Source organism: Pristiophorus japonicus, unplaced genomic scaffold (genome assembly GCF_044704955.1).
Source record: "Pristiophorus japonicus isolate sPriJap1 unplaced genomic scaffold, sPriJap1.hap1 HAP1_SCAFFOLD_29, whole genome shotgun sequence".
NCBI classification, from domain to species: Eukaryota; Metazoa; Chordata; class Chondrichthyes; family Pristiophoridae; genus Pristiophorus; species Pristiophorus japonicus.
The window spans coordinates 16,388,380-16,394,992 of record NW_027252668.1 but is presented as its reverse complement, the minus strand read 5'-3'; the positions used below and the strand labels follow the sequence as shown (position 1 = coordinate 16,394,992).

The following is a 6,613-nucleotide window of genomic DNA, read 5'->3' as shown; positions in this document are numbered from 1 at the left end:
TCAATGCCTTCTGGAAGTCCAAATACACCACATCCACTGGTTCCCCTTGATCCACCCTGTTTGTTACATTGGTGGAGCCCAGATGATATTGGACAGGAGACGGTCGGTTTTCGGTGCGGGGCAGGAATTGGAGCCGTAAGTGGGCTGGTGAGCCTCATAAACACCTGCTTTAGGTCCCAGGCCCCAATCACAGGCCACAGGCCCTGGGATGGCCCCGTGGTGACAGGCCCGGGTCAGCGGGGTCACAGGCCGCCATCTTGGACTGTTCATGGCGCATGTGCGGCCACCTTGTTGCAGGAACCAAGACATTTAGCAAAACATCAAATGGTGATATTTGTGTGCTGGGGTCCGGCCAAATATCAGCCAAAGTTCCCCATACACCTCTGCATGGAATTCCACAGGTTAACAACTCTCTGAGTGAAGAGGTTTCTCCGCATCTCCTTCTTAATTGGCCTACCGCTTATCCTAAGACTATGTCCCCTGGTTCTGGACTTCCCCAACATCGGGAACAATCTACCCGCATCTACCCTCTCTATTCCCGTCAGAATCTTATGCATTTCCATGAGATACCCTCTCATCGTTCTAAACTCCAGTGAATAAAGGCCCAGTTGATCCAGTTTCTCCTCATATGACAGTCCAGCCATCCCGGGAATCAGTCTGGTGAACCTTCCCTGCACTCCCTCAACAGCAATAATGTCCTTCCTCAGATTAGAAGACCAAAACGGAACACAATATTCCAGGTGAGACCTCACGAAGACCCTGTACAGCTGCAGTAAGAACTCCCTGCTCCTATACTCAAAGACCCGAGCTATGAAGGCCAACATACCATTTGCCTTCTTCACTGCCTGTTGCAACTGTATGCCAACCTTCAATGACTGATGACCCATGACACGCAGGTCTCGTTGCACCTCCCCTTTTCCTAATCTGCCGCCATTCAGATAATATTCTGCCCCAGTGTTTTTGCCCCCAAAATGGATAACCTCACATTTATCCACATTATTCTGCATCTGCCATGCATTTGCCTACTCACCTAACCTGTCCAAGTCACCCTACAGCCTCTTAGCGTCCTCCTCACAGCTCCCACCGCCACCCAGTTTAGTGTCTTCTGCAAACTTGGAGATATTACACACAAGTCCTTCATCCAAATGATTGATTTATATTGTAATGAGCTGGAGTCCTAGCACTGAGCGCTGCGGCACTCCACAAGTCACTGCCTGCCATTCTGAAAAGGACCCGTTTATCCCGACTCTCTGCTTCCTGTCTGCCAACCAGTTCTCTATTCACGTCAGTACATTACCCCCAATACCATGTGATTTGACTTTGCACACCAATCTCTTGTGTGGGACCTTGTCAAAAGCCTTCTGAAAGTCCAAATACACCACATCCACTGGTTCTCCCTAGTTTACTCTGCTAGTTACATCCTCAAAAATTCCAGATGATTTGTCAAGCATGATTTCCCTTTCATAAATCCATGCTGACTTGGACTGATCCTGTCACTGCTTTCCAAATGCCCTGCTGTTTCATCTTTAATAATTGATTCCAACATTTTCCCCACTGCTGATGTCAGGCTAACTGGTCTATAATTACCCGTTTTCTCTCTCCCTCCTTTTTTAAAAAGTGGTGTTACATTAGCTACCCTCCAGTCCATAGGAACTGATCCCGAGTCAATAGAATATTGGAAAATGACCACCAATGCATCCACTATTTCTCGGGCCACTTCCTTAAATACTCTGGGACGCAGACTATCAGGCCCTGGTGATTTATCAGCCTTCAATCCCATCAATTTGCCTAACACAATTTCCCGCCTAATAAGGATATCCTTCAGTTCCTCCTTCTCACTCGACCCTCGGTCCCCAAGTACATTCGGAACATTATTCGTGTCTTCCTTCGTGAAGACAGAACCGAATTATTTGTTCTATTGGTCTGCCATTTCTTTGTTACCCATTATAAATTCACCTGAATCCGACTGCAAGGGACCTACGTTTGTCTTCACTCATCTTTTTCTCTTCACATATTTACAGAAGCTTTTATGTTCCAAGCAAGCTTCCCCTCCTAATAAAAACCTTAGTCCTCCCCTGTTGAATTCTAAATTACTCCCAGTCCTCAGGTTTGCTGCTTTTTCTGGCCAATTTTTGTGCCTCTTCCTTGGTTTTAACACTTTCCTTAATTTCCCTTGTTAATCACGGTTGAGCAACGTTCTCCGTTCTATTTTTAGTCCAGACAGGAATGTACAATTGCTGAAGTTCACCCGTGTGATCTTTAAATGTTTACCATTGCCTATCCACTGTCAACTCTTTTAGTATCCTTGGCCAGTCTATTCTAGAATTGCCAAATTCACACCTCAGACCGTCAAAGTTCCCTTTCCTTCAGTTCAGGACCCTAGTTTCTGAATTAACTGTGACACTCTCCATCTTAATGAAGAATTCTACCATATTATGTTACATTTCCCTCAGGAGCCCCGCACAACAAGATTGCTAATTAGTCGCTTCTCATTACACATCACCCAGTATAGGATGGCCAGCTCTCTTATTGGTACCTCAACATATTGGTCGAGAAACCCATCCCAAATACACTCCAGGAAATCCTCCTCCACCACATTACGACCATGTGGTTTACCCAAAGAATATGTAGATTAAAGTCACACATGATAACTGCTGTACCACCACTGCACACATCCCTTATTTCTTGTTTGATGCTGTCCCCAACCTTACCACTACGAAACAGTGAGATAGACATTGCAGCAAGGGTCTGGTTATTGTGAAACAACAATTCTAGAAGAACAGTGACCCCGACATGATTTGAACAAGCAGTCCTTTGATCTCGAATCAGACGCACTACCGTTAAGCTACGAGGTTTTCACAGTAGTTAAGGGATGTTTGTCTATATGGAGGTTCTGCAATACAAGGGACTTTAAATTCCCCGCCCATTAAAATACAGTGAGTAAAATGGGATATGGTTTAATAGTCACATGCAAAGTGTCATGTATTGATGCTTGGGGTCACTAGACGCCAGGGGGCGCCACTGTCGAAGGTCATCGGGCTGTACGCGCGTGTGCGCGGGCCCTGGTATATAAGAGCGAGTACTATGTCACGTGGGCACTTTGGGAATAAGTAAAGTTGAACCAGGTTTACAGTAGAGTGAGTTTCAGTAACAAGTCTGTCGAGTCATTCTATACATTGCACAAAACACAGGACAAATGATTGAAGTATGGAGTGTCCCTGAGTTAGCATTTGTTTGATTGTGCAAAAGAAGGTGAGGGGTTAATTCATGATGCTTTCCCATGAAAGCAAGACAAAAGGTTAAGAAAAAAACCATACGGTGACTGTCCGGTGAGCGCTGCTTGCGATACCTGGTGGGAATGGGCGTTAATTTTAAAGCCCCTTGTATTGCAGAACCTTCATATAGACGAACATCTCCAGCTCACTGTGTAGGCCTCGTGGCGCAACGGTAGCGCGTCTGACTCCAGATCAGAAGGTTGCGTGTTCAAATCACGTCGTGGTCACTGTTGTTTTGGATATTGTTCTTCCAGAATTATTATTTCATTTGCTGTTTGAAAATAAACAGACCCTTGCTCCAAGGTCTGTCTCACTGTTTCCCCGGTGTCAGGCAGAGATACGCCTGCTGCCCTCAATTATTTCATGTGACAGGACACAAAATTTCAAAATCAATCTGCAGGTGGCCACATGCAGCAATGAGTAGTCAGGATGGCCGAGCGGTCGAAGATGCTGTGTTCAGTTCAAAATCTATCTTTAAGACAAGGGTCCAAATCCCACTTCTGGTTTTTATTATTTTTAATCATTAAGCATAAACAAACACCAACTTTGTAAATATTGAACCATTCATGTTAATTATTTCATTTTCTCTAATCTTTAATTGATCAATGTTCAAAATGGTTACGCGGGGTTGCGATGCGGGGAGTTTTCACGTGTTAAACGAATGTGATAACCACTACACTACTGAAACACTGCAATTGACACAATGCCAGGAACATAACCAGATCTTTAACCTACACAGCTGGCCGATACTTCAGGAGCTGGTTTTACGAGAATAGAATGAAGGTGCTGCATTTAGGAAGGCAGTGAGTGTGGTAGGAATTGATCTCGTGTTTCCCAGACATTGCACATCGGAACAGGAGCTGGCCATTTAGCAGCGAGTGGTTAGGATCAGGAATGTACGGCTTGAGACTTTCTGGCCTCAGGAAAGAAGGTGCTGCTCAGGAATAAGGTGAAAGGTTGAATCTTCTGCACTGACTCTCTTCAACAAACTCCAGGACGAGGTCCGACGGAAATGTTAAGCGAGCAGCTGAACTGCTGAATCCCACTTTGAGGGAGTTGGCCGTGGTGTTAAACAAATGTGTTCCGTTTAATGATAATAATTGTTAGAATTGGAATTCAAGCTGAACACACGTGTAGAGGAGACAGTGACCTGAACACAGCACCTTCGACCGCCCGGCCATCCTGCCTATTCAGCGCTGTGTGTGGCCACCTGCAGGTTGATTTTGAACTTTTGTGTCCAGTCACATGAAATAAATGAGGGCAGCAGGCGTATCTCTGCCTGACACCGGGGAAACAGTGAGACAGACCTTGGAGCAAGGGTCTGGTTATTGCCAAACAGCAAAGGAAATATTAATTCTGGAAGAACAATATCCAAAAGAGCAATACCCCAACATGTTTTGAACACACAACCTTTGGATCTGGAGTCAGGCACACTACCGTTGCACCACGAGGCCTACACAGTGAGCTGGAGATGTTCGTCTATATGAAGGTTCTGCAATACAAGGGGCTTTAAAATCCCCGCCCATTCCCAACACGTATCAAAAGCAGCGCTCAGCTGACAGTCACCGGATGGTTTGTTCGAAAACCTTTCTCTTGCTTTCACGGGAAACCATCATTAATTAACCCCTCACCTTCTTTACACAATCAAACAAATGCTAACTCAGGGACACTCCATGCTTCAATCATTTGACCTGTGCTTTGGGGTGCGGGCAGGGAAGTGGACCTGAGTCCATTATCAGATCAGCCATGATTGTATTAAATGGTGGAGCAGGCTCGAGGGGCCGTATGGCCCACTCCTGCTCCTATTTCTCATGATCTTATGTTCTTATGCATGTTAACACATTTTACGCACTGTATTTTAGCTTTCTGGTTGAAAGTGTTCATTGCCGATGACACCACGAATCTGGGGCAACTTTTATCAAATTTATCAGCACCGATTATTCCTACCGTGCACACAAAATACAATCAGTAGTGAAGATAAAATCCCACCGTGTGTATTTTCAGATTCAACGCAGCAGCATTTCAAATAAAGTGAAAGAATTTTACACTGAAAAGATTTGCAAGTGTTACTTGTATTTGTGTCTTTAATTAAACTTTGTGGCGCCTGACTCCCGTTCATGCCACTGCTGAATAAGAAAGGAGGATTTGACATTGACCAGACTGCACTGCCCCTGATATTTGTCAGCTCATCCTTTATATTCAGTGGTTTCTCGCCCTTTGATGTGCTGCAGTGTAGCGGATATCACGTTGGCCTCACACGCAAAAGGTCCCCGGTGGAACCGTTTTCTCTCACTCGAAGTTATCTATTTATTGGTGAAATAAAGAGCAATTAATGAATAAGGGAGCCCTTTTGCCAGGAGAATAAATAGCAAATAAAAACAGCAAATGCTGGAAATCTCAGCAGGTCAGGCAGCATTTGCAGGGAGACGAAACTCGCCTCTGATTGTTCATCCACAGCAAGTTTAAACATAATGTTTCTGCCTGGGATTGAACCAGGGACCTTTCGCGTGTAAAGCAAACGTGATAACCACTACACTACAGAAACCTCTTGTACAACGGACTCCACAGCGTGGAGCTGACCAGTGAGCTCCCTCTGTGCAGATCGGGAATGTGTTGGCTCTCCTGAAACAAATTCTGCCCCACCATGAAAGCTCTCAATCCTTCTCCTCCGCTGCACTTTACAGAAATGTCACGGATCACCCAGCCACCGTGTTCATTTCCACATCCTCACAGTGCGGCCTAAGAGGCTCCTACCGTCTCCCCGCGATCAGCGAACTCACCCAGTTTAAAAAATTAAACCCCAAACACGTGCCCGGAAAAGTGCAGGAGAAGCCAGATAGTCTGTAATCTCGGTCTATCACAGAGAGTATTGGTATTCATGGTGATTACAGCAATTATTAAGCGTTTCACGGACTCAATTATTTTTCTGCGATAAATTAATCGAGGATTTAAACCAGGTTAGTGCGCTGGGTCTCAACCCCTCGACCACCAGGGAACAGTTACGATACATGTCGAACCAGGTTAGTACACCGGATCTTAACCCCTCGACCACCAGGGAACAGTTACGGTGTATGTCGATATATTTATATATATTTATATATGAACCTGAATGTCAATGGCTACCAACCTAGACCTCGTGGCGCCCAAGGTAGTGCGTCGAACTTTGAGTGAGAGAAACGGTTCCACAGTGACACCTGTCATGTGTTCGACATGGTTACTGCTTGTACTATTACAAGGTGTGGCACCAGAGGGCACTGCAGTGGGAGACTTGTAGCTTACCTGCACAGGTGTGCCTGGCCTAGTATAAAAGGCAGGCCACAAGGTGTGATTCTCACTCT

General features: G+C 45.4%; 2 non-coding genes across 2 annotated transcripts; one reads left to right on the top strand and one right to left on the bottom strand.

Annotated features, from left to right (window-relative positions):
- The first annotated feature begins 3,430 nt into the window (after positions 1 to 3,430).
- trnaw-cca (transfer RNA tryptophan (anticodon CCA)) lies at positions 3,431 to 3,502 on the top strand. Its single transcript has one exon. It is a non-coding gene; the product is annotated as a tRNA-Trp (tRNA).
- Positions 3,503 to 5,747: 2,245 nt separating this feature from the next.
- trnav-uac (transfer RNA valine (anticodon UAC)) lies at positions 5,748 to 5,820 on the bottom strand. The gene has a single exon. It is a non-coding gene; the product is annotated as a tRNA-Val (tRNA).
- Positions 5,821 to 6,613: the final 793 nt, after the last annotated feature.